This window comes from Cibotium barometz, chromosome 58 (assembly GCF_041138505.1).
Source record: "Cibotium barometz isolate CiBa-2024 chromosome 58, ASM4113850v1, whole genome shotgun sequence".
Taxonomy (NCBI): domain Eukaryota; kingdom Viridiplantae; phylum Streptophyta; class Polypodiopsida; order Cyatheales; family Cibotiaceae; genus Cibotium; species Cibotium barometz.
The window spans coordinates 28,013,688-28,033,006 of NC_141103.1; the positions used below are offsets into that span (position 1 = coordinate 28,013,688).

The 19,319-nt window shown below is 38.8% G+C and overlaps 1 pseudogene across 1 annotated transcript; it reads left to right on the forward strand.

Moving 5' to 3' along the window:
- The first annotated feature begins 442 nt into the window (after nucleotides 1-442).
- Nucleotides 443-2,439, forward strand: LOC147606105 (polyphenol oxidase I, chloroplastic pseudogene; annotated as a pseudogene). The gene has a single exon (XR_015265012.1). The product of XR_015265012.1 is annotated as a polyphenol oxidase I, chloroplastic pseudogene (transcript).
- Nucleotides 2,440-19,319: the final 16,880 nt, after the last annotated feature.

Consider the following 19,319-nt stretch of genomic DNA (forward strand, 5'->3'; position numbering starts at 1 on the left):
GTTAAAATAGGACAATCTTCAGTTTGAAAAAAAAAAGAAAGAACAACTAAATAACGTAAATACTATCACTGTAAAATAACGATAAAGTGCAATTTCAACCGAGATTTCTCAATTTCAAATGGGAAAAATGCGCTGGTTTTTTCTAGCACTGCTCAAGTAATGAAAAATCTGCGTAAATAGAAAATGCAAGGAATCCTCACTGAATTTGAGGATATGAACGTGCCAGCTTTGAATTCAGCCTTCACGCTGAAAGGTAATTTTGAATTTTAGAAGTTGAAAACTAGCTGGAGTCACGTCACTCGCTATCATGCTAGCTGTGTTGATAGAGTGTGAGAGTATTGTACACACGTAACACTGCCCGGCCATTAGGCAGAGAGGGGGAGAGCGCCCCCGTGTGAATCGCCCACACGCGGCGCCCTATAAATATGGTGGGTGCAGGCCTTGCATTGGCTGTGTCCTTGTTCCTACAATGGAGCTTACTTTGAGCAGCATTCCTGTAGCAACCTCACCACCAGCCTCTCCTGCCTCTTGCTCGGTGCATTCAAGCTCTCAAGCTTTCTTTTTTTCTGGCTCTCGCAAGCAGCTTGGCGGTGGTAGGGCTACCCGGCACAATACAATTGCGCGCCGTTTCGCCACACCAAGATGCTCTAGCGAGGAGGAGAATCGCCCCTCTGCAGTGGACCGCCGGCAGCTGCTGCTAGCGTCCACGCTCGGGGCGGCCGGGCTGCCATTTATTGGCCATAATGCAGCCTTCGGGGCGCCCGTGCAGCCGCCGAATTTGAAGCAATGTACCACCCCGATAGATCCAGGCAACGGGGCTCCCTCGGTGGACTGCTGCTTACCCGTCTCTACGACAATCACCGACTACGAGGTCCCCACGGGCCTGCCACTGCGGGTGAGGGGCGCGGCTCAACAAGCGAGCAAAGAGTACATTGCAAAATACACCAAGGCATACGAGCTGCTGCGCAACCTGCCGTCCACGGACCCGCGCCAGTTCACGCAGCAAGCCAACGTGCACTGCGCCTTCTGCGACGGCGCCTACGACGAGAAGGGCACTACCATAGAGTACCAAGTGCACAACTCCTGGCTGTTCTTCCCTTGGCACCGCTGGTTCCTCTACTTCCATGAACGCATGCTTGCCAAGCTCATAAACGACCCCACCTTCGCCCTCCCCTTCTGGAACTGGGACAACGCCCCCGGCAACACCCTGCCTCCCTTTTACACCAGCTCCTCCAGCTCCCTCTACAACGCCAACCGTAACCCCATCCATGCCCCCCCCACCGTTGTCAACCTTGATTACAACTTCACTGAATCTGGCCTCTCCGCTTCCGCCCAATTAGCCGCGAATAACACCCTCATGTATCGCCAAATGGTCTCCAACTCCAAAACTCCGTCCCTTTTCTTTGGCCAGGCATACCGCCAAGGCGGCGCCGCTAGCCCCGGCGCTGGTACCATAGAAAACGTCCCCCATGGCACCGTTCACATCTGGACGGGCAAGCCCGCCAACCCCAACGATGAAGACATGGGCGCGCTCTACTCCGCTGGGCGCGACCCCATCTTCTTTGCCCACCACTCCAACATTGATAGGCTGTGGGAGGTGTGGAAGAGCCTGGGTGGGAGGAGGAAAGATCTCACTGATCCGGACTGGCTGGACGCCACGTTTCTCTTCTATGATGAGAATGCGAAGCTGGTGAGGGTGAAGATTCGTGATGCATTAGACACCACTAAGCTGGGTTACAAGTATGAAGATGTCCCTAATCTATGGTTGAATTCAAAGCCTACGAAATCGAAGAGTAGCAGCAGCACTGCATCTGCATCTGCATCTGCAGCTGTAGTTGGACCTGGAGTGTCTACAGCACCGGCGATGGCTGGGATCAAGGAGAAGATCAAGGAAGGCTTGAAGGAGTTCAAGGAGAGGGAGTCGAAGAAGCTAGAGAAGGCGCTAAGCGTGTTGGTGAAGAGGCCCAAGAAGGTGAAAGCTGATGACTATGAGGAGGAGATTTTAGTGTTTGAAGGGGTGGAGGTACCCACAGACGAGAAGGTGAAGTTTGATGTGTACATAAATCTGCCTGATGAAGATGAGAGTGTAGGATCAGATGTGTCAGAGTATGCGGGCTCCTTCTTCAATGTGCCCCATATGGGCATGAAGATGGGGGAGAAAAAGAGGCTCCGCAAGTCCAACTTTAAGCTTGGCATTGGTGAAGTGCTGAAAGAGCTTGGAATAGAAGACGATGATAGCTTCAGCGTGACCATAATCTCAAGACGTCAGACCAGCTTCCCCATCTCCATCGATGCTGTAAAGCTGGAATACGAGTGACACCATCTGTGCTTTCTTAAAGCAGTCCGGGAAGAGGCAGTGCTTAGTGTAGCTCCTTTGTTTTCATCGTGACTTTTTAATAATAAACAAGTCCTAATAATAAATAATCCTTTCTTGTGTCCATTCATGTACCTTAGTGTGCCTTTTTGACAAATTTAGTGGTTGTTTTTGCAGCCTTCAAAATTTCTCATACATGTCTGTTTGATTTTTGAATTTTGACAACTTTAGTTTCAAAACACCTTTAAATTTCTAGTAAATGTGAATCTCATAAGCATGTTGTGATTTTGAGGAGCGAGCGCTCTTTAGGTTTTTTTTTTCTTTTTTGTGGTGGTTGGCTGTGCAAGCTACTGTGGATCTACTGCTTAGGAAAGTCCATAAGCTCCAGTGTTCACCTTAGGGTGCTGTATCTTTTTTGATACTTAATATAAATTTCTTTGCATTAAAAAAAAAAGTGTTGCATTGAGCTAGGAGAGGGTACAAAAGAAACACCATTTTAGGCTTGCACCATGTGGGTGTAGACAAAAAGGTTTTATTTGTAGACAAGGAGTAAACCTCCTATTTTTCGTAAACATTTGTACACCTTTCTATTAAAGTTTACACATAAGTTTGAAACGTACAATTTTCTTTCACTATAGGAGTTTTAATTACCCATGTGTACTATACTTTTCCAAAAAAGTTTGAAACACACACTACAAGAGCTTCAATTATGCATGTGCTACACCTTTTCAAAATAGTTTGAAACACTGAGTCATTTGGAATGATACAAATCCATTGGACATTTTTTTTTAAAAAGTACCCATTTTTCACATTTACCTTACTTTTTGATGGCCAAATGAAAGGCTTTAGTTGAGATAGTGCTCCCTTTTTTACATTTTACCTTTTTTTAAAGATCAACTCACAATTAATGGTTATTTCTAATGGCCAAAGAGTTTAAAAATGGGCATGATGCTTGTCAAAAAGCAACCCTAGATAGACGGGCCAATATATGGGCAAAGAGTTTAAAAATGGGCATGATGCTTGTCAAAGAGCAACCCTAGATAGACGGGCCAATATATGTTCACCCTAGAAAAAAGTACCAAAAGTCCTTGTTCATTTCTTTTTTCAAATCAAATACAAGTATAACTATGTTTGTCTTTCTATTCTAAATATTTTGGTAATTGGAGGTCTCTAATAAGTTTGAGAAGTTAAAACACCCATTTATGGATGTGGACATTAAAAAACATGTTACTTTTTCTGTTAATGAAAAGATGCCCACATTTTATTTTGTATTCCTAAAACTTTTGTTGCAAAAAAGTTCAAGCTTTTGCGTATAAAAAGTGGCTAATTGTACAAACCCATTTAACCTAGCCATAATAATTGTCTATAAAAAGAGGCTAGGTTTACACAATAATTGGCCACTTGTTTCTCCTAGCCATTATCATTCAAGATTTATGGATGCTACAAAGTTCCTTAGTTATTGAAGAAATAATATAATCTTTACCTACCAAGTGGAAAATTACCAAAAAAAAATATCACATTTCATGACAATGTGCATGGTGTTAGAGCTTTCCAACTTCAAGATTATTTTTGAAATAAAAGTGAGACTGTGTAAATGCAATGTGTAAATGCATTGTAAATGCATTGTCGATAAGCCACCACATTCAAATCAATCAAGTTCATAGCGTAAAGCCATGTACTTGAAGCACATTATGCTTAGTAGCTTATTAGCCAATGGACAAGAATATGTTCATGTAGTAGGACACATATCATCATTGGAACAATGTGTACGATTCTTATTCATGTATCAACATATATTCATTGAGTAGACTACCAAAGCATATCATTGTATGAACCTGACATAAATTATCTACTACAAGAAAAGAGAATTTTTATTTTGTTTACATAGGTCAAATAAATCCTTATCCATTCAATAATATATTTATGAGGGTATGACTACAATTCTTTGGATATAAACATTTTAGTTGGTGGGCAATTGAAGGATGGGTTTGAGTAGCTCCACACTTATTAGGGATGGGAGGTTAAAGGAAGCAACGAAACCATAATCAATGTGCTTAGAGTGAAGATTTTTGTGTGACTGATTTGCTCACTAATGGTGTGGTGGCAGGATTTCCTGGAGTGTAGTCGTGGATTTTTTTCCAAATGATCATGGCACTTACTCGTTGGGTGTGTCATCTACTATCATGGATGTTTTTTGTTGGTCCTTGGTGATGAAGTTTGGCATGGTTGAGTACATGGCTGCTTGAGTTAAGATGGAAGTATGTTTTAGATTTGTTGGCTAGAACTCTTGAGACATATTGTGTTGATAATAAGATTGGATTTGGCGTGAAGGTAGCTTCAAAACACACCACCCAAAATTATTCTTATTTAATTAGAATTTGATTGACATGCAAATGAGAGGTTCCTAATTTTGTTTGGTTGTAAATGCACATGCCTTTCATGTGCTTGCACTACACTACAAAAAGGCTTGGTTGTCATCCACTTCATCATAATGTGGAAGGAGATTGGATAGGAAAACAACTGAAGAAAGGGCTAGACTCATATATTCTCTTACACTACCTTCTCTCTTCATGATATTAGAACATGCAATGGTTATGTTGGGGATGACAATTTGGGTAGAACTTCTAAGCTCTAGTAGTCGCTAGATTCTATGACTTATATTTTGGTTTTTCATGGTTATGGATCATGTAATGCTTATGTTGGATGATAGGACCTTTATGCTATTGCCACTAGATTCCATGACATATATTTTGGTATTTCATGATCATGGATCATGTGATGCTTATGTGGATGAGAGGACCTTTACGCTCTTGTCAGTGAATTCTATGACTCATATTTTAGTATTTCCATGATCCTTGATCATGTGCTAGTTATGTTGGATGACATTTTGGCTCTATGACGATAAGATAGGTATTCTCATGATTGTGGATCATGCAATGGTTATGTTGGATTGGTATTCTGAGGGTCATGGATCATGTGATAGTTATATAATGTCCGAGTTTAGTAATCTTATCAATGGGGTCTAAAGCTCAATTATATCTTGGCATCTTCATGACCATGGATCATGTGATGGTTATATGGGAATATTTCTAGGTGTAAGTAAGAAGGGGTGGACAATAAAGCATTGTCCTTGACAATGCTTTTTGCTTGGGTTTAAAGTTGGGATTTCTAAGACATATGCATATATGCAATTTTTGATATATATGCTGGTATATTTAGTCCTTTTAAAATTTTGGTGAAGTGAAAATTTTGGTATATGTGTTTATTTTGCAATTTTGGTATCGTGGGTGTTTAAAGAAGTAGCTGTAGATTTTTAAATAATTGCTATAATTGTGCCACCCAAAGATAGCGCGGTCGCAACTGTGAAACTCCTAAGAACGTGGGTGTCTTCCCTCCCTATCCACTCTTTCAAAACTTTTTTGCAACTCTCTATTTACCTTCTTCTCCCCACACTGCACACACCTTACGACTCACCTTACACAGCCAAGGTGACCAACTTGCTAGAGGGTAAGTGTACTGCCCTTGGTACTCTCTCTCTCTCTCTCTCTCTCTCTCTCTCTCTCTCTCTCTCTCTCTCTCTCTCTCTCTCTCTCTCTCCGCCTCTGTGTCTCTGTATATCTCTTCAGAGCTTTGCTCAATGTTAGATATGACCTTTAAATCTCACTAGAGCTCTCTTTCTCAATAACAACTCCTGACTTTGCAATGTTTGTTGTCTTCTTTTTAACAGTTATTTCAAGGTAAATCAACAAGGATGGATGCATCACAGTAGCAAGGTGGTTTTTCTTAGCAACTATAAATCTTTCTTTGGAGGACCAGCTCTGTAGTAGGAAGTCACTAGTCCTCACAACCAAGGATGGATTTTTCGGCACTTCATAGTGCTTGAAGCATCCTATTTGTCTCCTTGATGAGCCTCAGGAATACTTTCATAAAACCATAATCACAACTCTTAATATGTCAATACATATTGCCAACCTTTTCCTTGCATCAGCTCATTGCATACTCCTACTCAAGGCGTCTGCTTGATGCAAATTTAGAGTGCAACAAAGCTCTGTAACATTGCTTCTTTTCCTAGTAGTGAAAACTTACTTTAAAGCCATTTTTTAGAGCTTTAAAGCATTAACTTTACTACTTTCAAACTATCTGTGCTTTCTTAAACCAGTCTCCGAGAAGAGGCAATGCTTCATGTAGCTCCTTTGTTTTCATCTTGTCTTTTAATAAACAAGCCCTAATAATAAATAATCCTTTCTTGTGTCCATTCATGTACCTTAGTTTGCCTTTCTATTTGATTTTTAAAATTTGGCAACTTTAGTTGCAAAACACCTTCAAATTTCTAGTAAATGTGAATCTCATAAACGTGTTGTGATTATTGAGGTGTGGGTGCTTCTTTAGGTTTCTTTCTTTTTTTCTTTTTTGTGATTTTTGGGTGTTTAGCTTGCAAATGTTGCATTGAGCTAGGAAAAGGGTACAATGGAAACATGATTTTAGGCTTGCACGTGGCACAAAAGAAGCACCATTTTAGGCTTGCACCTTGTGGATGTGGTGGGGACTGATTGATCCTATGGCTTGCACCTTGTGGGTGTACTACGCACCGATTAGTCCCATAAATTTTTGCATTCTTGGAGTTCTCCCTTAATCATGACTTTCACTTTGTGGGTGTAGTGGGCACCGCGATTGATCCCATAACTTTTGCATTCTTGGAGTTCTCCGTTAACCAACCCACCACCACAACGTGTGTGGTGAGAGCTCCTTAAGTTGCAAAAAATGCCATCAAATTTCTCATTATACCCTTGTCATTGTCTCTCCTCTGATCTTGATGGTTACTTCCAAAACAGATGTATCACAGTCCTGGACTGTTTCCACATTCTTCCATTCAGCTACCGCTGGGTTTTCCAATTCCTACAAGGGAATGTGCACCGGATTCTCATTTGGCACTATAGCTTGAAGTAACTTTTGCTTGTAATTGGGAACCAGATTCATCATGATGTTCAATTTCATCTTGATGAGGTTCTCCCACAAGTTGTATTCCTTGCTGCTATCAGTTGCATGCTTTGATTTTTTTGCATCCTTCCTTCCTTCTCTTTTGCTTCCCTTTCCTTCTCCTGGCTTCTTCTCGTCAGTTTTTTGGTATGGTTTTTCTGTATGGATCCCTTCTAGATTTCCTTCTTTTGCTTCTCTCAAGAAACTTCTACTGCTCTGGGCTAATTGGCTCCCGTTTGGCAGTTCAACATCGGCTTCTTTCCTGTGCCAATATCCTCTCTTCTCTTGAGCAGGTTTTCCTACCCAAATTTTCCTTAAGATGCTCTCCCAGGGGTGGGGGCTTTCTTGCATTTTTCTCACCATCCCTTGTGCACTCTGCACAATATCCTCTCTTCTCTTGAGCAGTTCTTTCCTGTGCCAATATCCTCTCTTCTCTTGAGCAGGTTTTCCTACCCAAATTTTCCTTAAGATGCTCTCCCAGGGGTGGGGGCTTTCTTGCATTTTTCTCACCATCCCTTGTGCACTCTACACTAATTTGGTGATTTGCTCTCTCGGACCCTTTGCTGCCCTGTCCATTGTTCTGGCTTCTTTTTTTGTTCAGGCTTGGCATTCCTGCCTGTCAGTGTCTTGACAAGTCCTTGTGATCTTGTCACATCCACATGGCCTCTCGTGGTTTCTCTTGTTCTTTTCCTACCCCCCCATGGTCTACCTTTACCATGTTTACAACAGCATAAGCTCCTATTGGGTTTGCCTCCCTTTGTGGCTTTGCCTCTTGTAGATCCTACTTTGATGGCGCTGCAAGATGGTGCAATCATTTTGTCTGTTCCCTGGACCATTGCAGTAAAAGCACGCTCCCCTTGGTGCAAAAATGCCAAGGTCTATTGAATTGAGGACATGTGGCAACCTGGTTAACTACTAGAGCTTGGTGCACTACCTTTTGCATGACGGGCAATTTTTCATATTCAAGAAGTCCCCAAATTTGGTGATGATGTGGCACGTTACATGCCACATCACCAAATTTGGGGACTTCTTGAATATGCAAAATTTCTCGTCATCCTATATATCATTGGAAAGGTCTCGAAGAGAGTAGATTCCAAATGTCTAAACTCCGCTCACTTTTGAGTCGATTTGCAAAAATTTTACCATGAGCCCATTTTTGTATAGAGAGAGAATGTGTGTAAATTTGTAAAGAGCCCAATTTGAGTCCAGATTTCCCCTAGCGTTTCAAAATGCATTTTCTTGATTTCTCTTGCATTTCTTGATTTCTCTTGCATTTCTTGATGTTATTGGAAATCTTCTTGATTTTCTTAAATTTTAGAGAATTTTTGCATGAATTAGAGTCTATTTTCATTAAATCTTCACACAAACCCTAGTTTCATCCTATCAATTGCATGATCCTTTGAGTTCTATGCATTTTTATGGAAAGATTCTTGATTACTGTGCAGAAAAAAATAATCAATATTGCTGGGTAGAGTTTCTAGATTGCTGTGCATAGTTCAAATTGTTATGCAAAGTCCTTAGATTATTGTACAAAATATTCAGATTGTTGTGCAGAGTTTTTAGATTGTTGTGTAGATTTCAGATTATTGTGCAGAGTATTACATATTTCTATACAGAGTTAAAATCTATGCAGTCTTTTTGGGAAAGTGTGCAGAGTACAATACACAATTGTGCAGAATTGCTTGTGCAGATTTGAAGATTTTATGTGTAGGTACAAATTTTCAAGATTTGGTGTAGATTTAGAAGAAAAAGTGAAAAAAATCAAATTTCTTCAAAATATAGACTAAGAATGGTATAGTGAGTTTGCCTAAACCTTAATTTTTCTCTAAAGTTTAATTTCTTGAAAACTTGTGGCAAAACTTCAAAGCTTGGTGAAGAATATTTCAAAATCTAGGACAAAACAATTGTTCTATTTTGAGTCTACACTAGAATAGAGTATCTTGTGCCATTTTATGCAAAAATGTGGCAAAGAAAGTGTTGAACATTTGCAATGGAGAAGACTGTTTGCAAGCAGCTTGATGAATACAAGGAAGCACATGCCAATTTATGCAAAATGATGTATGCATGCCTTTTGGTGGAAATATGACACATGCATGATGACAAAATGATGGAATGTAAGACAAAATTCATGCATGCAGAGAAGGTTTATGCATTTTAGGGTTGAGGAGATTGTTCAACTATTTGATTTTTTTATAAGACCCAATGGGAGTTAAACCCAGTCCTCTGGTCATAGCCATTGTGCTCTGGTCATAGCCATTGTGCTCCGTACACCAAAGGACTTTGTGGTTGTGTTGGTTGTTGGCAAAAGACTACTAATAACCATTGATTGGTTGGCAGCCATCAGGAATTGCAATAGGCTAGGTAGTGCAAGTAGTGGTCTCTAACCTAGTTGGCCAAGGTAGCAACATACAAAGTAATCAGCATTGGCTAAGTTTGTCACATGCAAGCAAAGCAAACACAGGCCTTGAGGATTCACATGCAATGAAGTCAAAGCATGCCAGTTTCGAGGGTTTCATATGCTTGCAGAAAACCATGTAAACACTTTAAAAAATAAATAAAAAGAAAAAGAGGGATGGAATTGGCCATCCAATAGCCAGTTTGGGAATTGAATTAACAAACATTTTACATAGTTCATTTGCAACAAAAGCATACTTTATATTTTCAAGATTCACAACAGGGAATCACATATTTTCTATCAAAAAATATAACAACCTAATCATCATTGTGAGCAAAGCAAGAAAGGTAGACAATAAAATCAGATACATAGTTGAAGCTGATGTGAAGGTACAAAGTTGTAAACTTCTTTCAATTTATCTCCCACACTCACACTACCATTGCCTATAATATTTAATTGATATTGATAAATGTACTTACATTGTGTGGATAACATGGCTAACATTGAGGTAAAGTCACCATGCAGATTCATGATAGAGTGCTCCAATTCTTACTCAAGAGGTGGTTCACATTCTTGAGATAGATGTGGAGGGTGAGTTTAACTTTGTCTTTAAAACATTAGAATAATTATTTAGTTTTTTCATGGAGTATATTAAAGTTCGTTGTTTGTAGAAATACACCACATATGTTGTTTTTTGCTATGGCTCTCTTTGAGCCTAGGATGACGGGCAACTACTTAATTGACTTAGTTATTACTTGACTATTGCTATGAGGACTCATAGTCAACAACAAATATTTCATTTTCACGTGGCGTACTTAGGTCTCTGTACTTTTTGTGGGGCTGACAAGTGGGGGGCCGTGGAGTTTATGAGCATATTAGATTTACCTTCTTAACTACAAGGCCATCTTGGCCAAGAAGCAATGTCAAAAAAAACAAATTGGCACATTATCTTTTTTGTCATTACAAAATAGTAGCTATTATGAGGCTTTATTGTTCCATTAACCTCATGATATGCTATTTCTAAATGGTGTAGCAAGTCTCAAGTATCAATGCAGTTCAGTAAAAAGTATTGGGAGGAAGATATCACGTGTATGTAGACTAAACTTGGTTTTCCAGCAAACACCTCAAGGAGAAATACTATGTCTAAAGCTAAATGATCTTTGACGGGTTTAGTGTTAGTTATGTGCAATGATATTTACACATCAAATGATCTTTGACGGGTTTAGTGTTAGTTATGTGCAATGATATTTACACATCAAAGGAGATGTAAATTTATTGATTTTAGGATAAGAAAATGTTTTGCTTTTGACTTGATTTCATTTAGAGTTTCATTATTATTTTATTTTTGTTTCAAAAATATACTCAATGTTTAGAGAGAGAGAGAGAGAGAGAGAGAGAGAGAGAGAGAGAGCGAGCTCACTCAAAATCTTACGTAATTGATTAGGGAAGTGTCATATCGTATTTGTTGTTAAAATGGATAATATTGCTTAGGATGTCTGTCAAGGAAATTATTTTCATTTATTTATGGTGATGGATAAGATATCAAAGGTATTTGTCTCAATGTTTTCTATAATATGGTCATCATTGTTTACCATAATCTATTTAATCTTCATGGCTTCATCTTGGGAAGAACAAGCAACCACATCCCTAATGATCGAAGAGTTAGAGTACACAAGTGTCTTACGATATAAAAACTTACTTTTTATGTATTTATTAAGTTTAATTATAAATTTTTAAACTTTTATTGATATATGTTTTTTTTTGAAACAAGGACTATATTTATTTTTTTGAACCTAGATTATTGCTATGTTTGTATGGTCCAAATACTTATAGTGAGAGCTTTTTGCTCCTTGGAATTTACAATCTAAGATTGCAAATAATTGCAAATCAGCTTCATGTACATGTACTATTTTTAGACTATGAAAAGCCTGATAAGTTGTATTTTTAGTCTATAGGCACCGGACAATACAGAAATTTTTGATTTGCTATTTACAAGCCTGTTTCAAATGCCATTCTTCTCAAGAATTTATCCACCAAATGAATTTTGTAAGGTTTTATCTTTACAACATTTATTTTCTAAAAAACTTTATTTCTTTCAACAATAGCCAATGTTATTATCTTATAAATATTTTTTGAATAGATGGAGGCAAGGAGTATAGGCTTCCAAGGAGAGATAATTTGGTTTCCTAAAGATTATTTTAAAGGTTTTCCACATCAATTCTGTTAGCGAGGTAAATATAAATAAATTGTGGTTCCTCTCTTAACTTATGAGCTAATTTAAGTTCAAGTCAATGATGATGGTTTTGCATGGGACATTAATGCTTTTTTTGTCCCTCTTTTTGACATTTTTGTGTACCGATGATAGATGATTCTTTTTTGGCTTTGTATTAGTTTGTGACCTTTTGTGTTATCCTATCATGTACTCATAATGAGAGTGAGAAGGTAACTAATATGACAATATTAGTTATCCTATCATGTACTCATAATGAGAGTGAGAAGGTAACTAATATGACAATATTTGTAACCTTCTTTATTTTATTCATATTGTGGACTGGTTTTGTTCACTACCATGTATGTTAAGATTGTTCATGCTAAAGTTTTGAGAAGTTTTGTCACCACTAGACTGGGTTCAAATGCTCTCATGGATATGTATGCCAGATGTATATGTATGCTAAGTTTGGTGCTTTCTTCAAAGAAAATTAAGTGCTTCAGGATCTTCCTTTGTGTGTGAGACCCCTGCCCTCTCTGCGCATCGAACTCTGGAGTGCTAGCAGCGGAAGTAGCAACCTCACGTGCAGGGAGAGCTTCCCACTCGGGGCCTCGCCCCACGAATGTCCAGGCAAGGGACTAGTCCGGCAGCTCTTCCAAAATCGAACCCGGGAAAAACTTTCCTCGCCCCAAAAGCATGGGCAATTCCTCGAGGAAAATCTTCTAGCAAAAATTTATCTAACGGGGTCAAGATCCTGGGCTATCCTTCACTCGGATGACTGACTTGAAGGAGGAACAATCTTTATACTTGGTTCACAAAAACCAAGTGAACGCTTTTTCCCCCTCAAGTGAGGCACAACCATTGATTCTTTCCCATCGGAACAAGAATTATCCCGTGACTTACTTCAACTATCGTAAATCCTATGGGTTAGCCAGCTATCCAACCACTATATCAGGCAGGATCCTCTTTATAAAAATTTAGTTGTGTTTTGTCTTGGGTACCAAGGAAAAAAGTTCACAGGCCCCCTAGCCGGCACTCATGTGCAAATACTAATTAGACACACCACTTACACACCCAATATGAAATTGCCTTTTCTCAAATTCAACTATTTCCAAAATAGAATTGCAATAAAACCACACTGTTTCCATCATAATCCTCTGTATTCCAGTTCCAGAGTCAAAGTTCCTACTTTTCTAATTTCCAACCAAAAAATCCAAATTCTAGTCATACCTTCCTCAGCGTACCTATGGCATCATCGGCAAACCAGAGAGTCCACCACTAGGTCAGTCCCTCTAGGCTCACCTAGTACTTCACTCAAGGGCCGTTTCATGCTTCTTAACTCATAGTACCCACGAGTATGATCTCTTTTATCCATAAAATCCATATGGGCTCTCCGTTGAAAATCAGCTAGATCAACCAACGAGATCCAGTTACCAAAAAGGAGCCATGGACTCATTTGTTGAACACCAGCAAGGTCAACCAACCAGATCTATGCACGTGTTCAGAAAATAACTCCAACTCAATGTTCCATTTTTCTTCTTCGAACGAATGCATGGGTATCCTAGGTGACCCACCGAGCACTATATGGTCAGCACCCTCTAGGATCCTTCGTAGGTGACTGAGCGCTTCACTGATAGGCCGCTTCCTTGGCCCCTCATCCACTGTATTGGAAGCTCACCATTTTAACGGAACCGAGGCTGGTCAAGACCTCGATCGACCTTGCCACGCGAGACGTCCTTCTTTGACTCTCTTTCTGGGTGTTGCAACATTTTCAACTTAGGTCCATGACCTCTTTCCATAAGATAGTCAAAATGCTTCCCCCAACATTCTTGACGTAAAACAATCTTTTAAAAGCAAGTTTCACATGTAAATACAGTTTCCAAGCAAAATTCCCATCTTACCATATCTTTCATCATTTCTCATCATTTCACATCATTTCACATCATTTCTCATCATTCCACATCATTCCTCATCATTTCTCATCATTCCACATCATTTCTCATCATTCCTTGTCATTTTCCATTATTTCAAATCACTCCTTATTATTCCACATTATTTCACTTCATTCCACATCATTCCACATCACTCCACATCACTCCACACATCATTCCACACAGCATTCCACATCACTCCACATCTTTCCACATAATTTCACATCATTCCACACATCATTCCATATCACTCTGCATCACTCCACATCATTTCACATTAATTCACATCATTTGGATTTCCACAACAAGATGGCCTCTTTTCGCTTTAAGCGAATCAGGTTTGATTATCAACTTTCCTTGATCTAGTTATCGAAATTTTTGTTCCACAATCAACCAGGTTAAGTGTACAGTTACTCTACTTTTCATACTGACAGAACTTTCTAAGTCTCGAACAATTACTTGGCTTAGTTAAAGGTAACTTTTTCTTGACTCAATTTAATTAAGTCTAAATTTTCGTTCACTTTTGGATTTACAAGTATTTACATTTCACCCAACTAAGCATGTTTCTAGTCTTTTTCTGGGAAATCCCTTTCCCTTTCAGAGTGTATTTAAGATTCTATTTTTTGAGAATCTAGACATATACTTCATAATTCCAAAAGTTAAATATGTTCGTGATTCCTCTTTCTAATTAAAGATTTATCTATGTTTTCTCAATGCACCCCTATGAATATTTTCACATTCTTTTTTCTATTTTCCCAAAATAAAATATCATGAAAATCCCTTTTAGCATTAAATATTTATGCACACATACTAATTCATTTTTATCTAAATGAATTATATTCATAATCCTTTCCATAATTCTCATAAATTGAATGAATCTAGAAAAAATTATGCATAATCTTCTTTATTTTTTTGGCAAATGAATAATGCTCAAAACTCCACTTTTAGCATAAAACTTATTATGCATAAACTAATTTTCTAATGATAAAATTTTTGCCGTAGCTTCCTTGCATTTTCTATGAAATGAGAATGCTTAAAATTCCACTTTTAGCATAAAATTTATTATGCATAAATTCATTTTCTAATGATAAAAAATTTGCCATAGCTTCCTCGCATTTTCTATGAATTGAGAATGCTCAAAATTCCACTGTTAGAATAAAATTTAGTTTATGCATAAGCCTTCATCTCTAGCTTGAAAAGCTTAGAGTTTAGGGTCAGCAAATGAGATTAGAATTAAGGTTTAACCTTCCGAGAAGGATTTAACCAAGAAGTGAGTATTCCTTCATAAAGAGTGAATATAAATCATAAATAATACACTCAAGCATAGGAGATTAACATTACTTCATCCAAACAACAACATAAATCAAGAAGGGCATGGTTTTAAGAAGAACCCATGAGATAGAATGCTTCCCAAGCATGTAGAGAAGAGAAAATAGTATAAACATCATGGTTTAGGCTTACCCTTGGTGTGTTTGATTCTTTATCTAGCAAGGAGATGTGTAGCCCTCAAGGAAGAGGCTTGGCCACCAAGAGAAGAGGGTAATCTTCAAGAGAAGAAGAGGTTTAGTGAAGCACCAAAGCTTCACAATGGAGAGGCAAGGAAGAGGGAAGAAGGAATTACACTAAAATAAAAATTTCACTAGCATGGAAATACACTAAGATGAAAATACAAAGGAATGGGGTTCTATTTATAGGTAAGGGAGGCCACCAACCAAGCCCAACTGGGATCTAGAGGCTTCCAGCTTCAGTTTGATCCAATTTGGACAAGTTTTGGACCCACTTTTTGATCTAGTTTGAAGAGGAGAGAAGAGAGATGAAATATCTCAAATTTTTTGAATAGAAAATGAAATCTTTGATGTGATTTCTAGTGCCTCCTTGAAGGGGGATTCCCACTCCCTTGAGGTGTCAAAATCCACATTTTTTTACTACTTAAGTACCACTACTAGTCAACTCTTCCTCTTATGTGAGAATCTACTCATTTTTGGTGGATTTTCTTTTCTTCTTGAATTTTTCCTATTCAAACACTTGGATTAATCCTATAGGCCCATTAGAACACTCTTTGGACCTTAATCCAAAATTTTCTGAGAGTAGGTACCCCTAGGTTAAGGTGTGTAGTGCACATATTCAATTAATTTCTAATGCACATTGGAAAACTCTTTCAAACTTTTGTTTCAGGGGAATTCATCTTAAATTAAAAGGGTAACTTTGTATGAAAAAAATATCGCAAAACTGTATTACCTCTCTCTAGACCAAAACAAGGCCAAAAAGATATTTTTCCATTCTGAAAGGGGGGATGATTACAAGAGATTGAAGGAGAGGTTCATACATCTTTACATCATCAAAATTTTGAGGGAGGAATATTATATCCTACCCCACTTAAAAACGCGAGATGTCCTCATCTCGCACATCTGGAGGATAATTTCTTTCTTCATCTTCTTTTTCTTAGCATTACTTCTTTGGAAGTAGATGGCTGGTTTGGGAATCTTTCTCTTTGACTATTCTGGGAGGGGGATATGAGACTACTCTCTGTAGTACTGAGACTGCAGGCTGAGCTGGCATTCTTCTAGGGTTGCACTGACGTTGGTGAGAGGGACCTTGATTAGACTGATATGAAGGGGTCGGTCTCGCCACTCTAGGACCTTGGCTTCCCTGGCCCACTGACATAGAAGGATTTGGGAAGTCCTTGAGATGGTACCCAAAACCTTGACAACCGAAACATCTGTTCTCACTTCTAAGAGCTGAAGTTCCAGAGAATGTGTCCCGAGGAAAAGATCTTTCTTTCATTCTAAAACTTTTTGTATCCTGGGCTTGATTAGGACCTTGCTGTCTCTTAGAAGACGGAAAGTTGGAATCACTTCCTAGGGTTTGGAAGCGTTTGAAAGATGAGGGTGTTGGCCTCCTCGGCGGGACCTTGACAACAAAGGCCTTGGCAAAATCCTTCACCCCATTGCATTAGGGCCAAAAACGTCTCAAAATGGGCTGTGTAAGGAATTTCGCTAACTTGCTAATTAGTAGAATGTTGACGGTCAAAACGGCTCCAAATTTAGCCGTTTTGGGTATTTAAAGCGTATCTATCTGACTGAATACGTATCTAAGTGCATATTTTAAAATCTTAAAAAATAGATCGTTTTCATGCTACTCTTTAATGGCTCGTCTCGAAATTTGTCCTCTTTTAGTGACTACGTGGCAAAATGACCATTCTCTCCAAACGCGCTCTTATCCATTCTCCAAAAAAATTTCACTCCTCTGCTTCTCTAAAAATTTCACAAGCTACATCTCATTCTCATTCTTCTGTGTCTCTCATGATCTAATAGCTCTGCTTATACTTTTTGCTCGGTTAGTAATGAGTGATACATCTAATCGAAAGTTTCATTTGAACATCAAGCTCAACCAAGAGTATGCAACTACACGGAGTGTCTACCAAAGATCCCTATCATGTGCAAATGAAGCTCAACATCTTCGCAACGAAGGAAAGAAGCATATTGACCTATGGACAGATGGAAGTCTATATCCACCGGATCCCAAAACAGGAAGGTATCCTTCTTTTCACACACCACATGATTTGATTAGATTTGTTGGTATTGCAGATGAGTGCATAGAAAAGTGCGAAGCCTTGCTCTCTCAAATGGGTTTTCATGGTGGGGAAGTGCATCTTAAAAAAGATCCTGTTCTTTCTGGAGGAACAGGTGATGTTCTGCAAGATGTTTCAATGGGAGGAGCAAAAGCGAGAAGATTTTTGAGCAACCATGACACCAAACAAGTCAACGCAATGTGGAACTGTTGGAAACAGCTGTGTGTCATCACCACAAATGTCAAAAGTAGACCAGATGTAGCCAACAAACGTATGGAAGTTTGGAAAAAACTCGACAATTTTTTCAAAGTCCTTAGACGACAAGTTGGTTCAAATACTTATGCAGATGATTTCAAAAACGCAATAAAGCTTTTGATCAAAGCTATCACAGATGCCTGGGGAGAAAAAGACATAACTTATTACTTGGTGAGTATTCAGACTTATCAAAACAGTTATATATTGGTGTGTCCAGACTTATTACTTGAAATTTCTTAAATGTACTAACAAAAATTTTCTTTGTAGCATATTCTTTACTTGCATGGACCATATTTTGCTACAGAAGGACCACTTGCAACATGGAATACACAAGGATTGGAAAAGTCTCATTATCAAGCGAGAACTTCCTTTTTTAGATGTACCCGAAGAGGAGGAGGTGGACAAAGAAGAAGCAATGCACTAAACGAATTATTCAATTGGTTCTACAGGAGGCAATTACAAAGGATGAGATCAAAGACCCAGCAATCTGAAACTACACCAACACCTCAAGAAAGAGACTAATGATTACTAACACATTTGTACCTCTAACAAAAAGTTTTGCTGAAATAAAGTTGGTCCTTGCAAAATATTGTGTACATTAGTATTTGATTCTCTTGGGACTTCTTGGCATGTCACCTCTGTATCTCAAAAATTTTCTCCTTCTATAACCTCCAAGGAGATTGATATCTGACACCTCAGCTGCAGCTGCATAGCTAGAGTAGCAAAGAAAGTATCCTGCTCTTGAGGCATTGAAACCTGCAGCATATCCAAAGATCCTAAGAGCAGCAGCTCTCTCTAGAAGCAAAACCTTGTTAGCATTTATTTGAAGGGGAGTATATCCCATAAACCTTGACAACACCTTGAAGGCAAATATTGGCAACTCAGCATCTTCAGAGAAGTTCATGTGGAATGCACAGAACACAGCCTTATCCAATGTAGGCAAGTAGTGCATGAGAGCAGATGAAGGCCTTCTTGACCTTGTTTCTGTAGATTTCACTCTGGTGCCTCTAGCTCTTGCCAGAAAATCATCCTTATCAAGCAATTCAATCTGCAAGACAAAAACCTCAATTAAAAAAAATTACAATCACAATAACATTTAACAAAGGATTAAATGGAAGCTACCTTCTGCAACTCATCCTCAATTACTACTTTGTCTTTCATCAAGTTACAAGAGCCAACCCTTTCCACTTTATCAGAATCTGCCTGAAGCTTGAAATCTCTGCCAAAAGACTCAATACCTAACTCAATGAGCCTGTCCTCAAAATCCTCATCACTCAAGGAAGGTTTCCCCTCTTCCATTTTTTTAAGGCACAAGGCAAGTGCATCAGTAGCAGGGATAAATGAGTTGTCAGATGTTTGCAAATCAAGTGCCAAAAACTCTTCCTTTGGCTCTACTTCTGTATCAATAAAGTCTTTGGCCACTTCACAAGCTTCTGAAATTGCTGCAATACAGTAGTCTTCTCTGATATTGAAGAGACATTGAAGATAGGAAAGAGGAATAAAATCTTTCTCATTGATATAAAAGAAAGGAAGGTTTGGAAGAGTAACAGAGGATTCAGATATACTTGCTACCTCTGAAGGCTCTTCAGTAATAGTGGAAGCCCTAAATTCTGCAACATCAAGATTTGCACTTTCTCTCTCCTCAGCTTGAACATCAATTTCTTCCT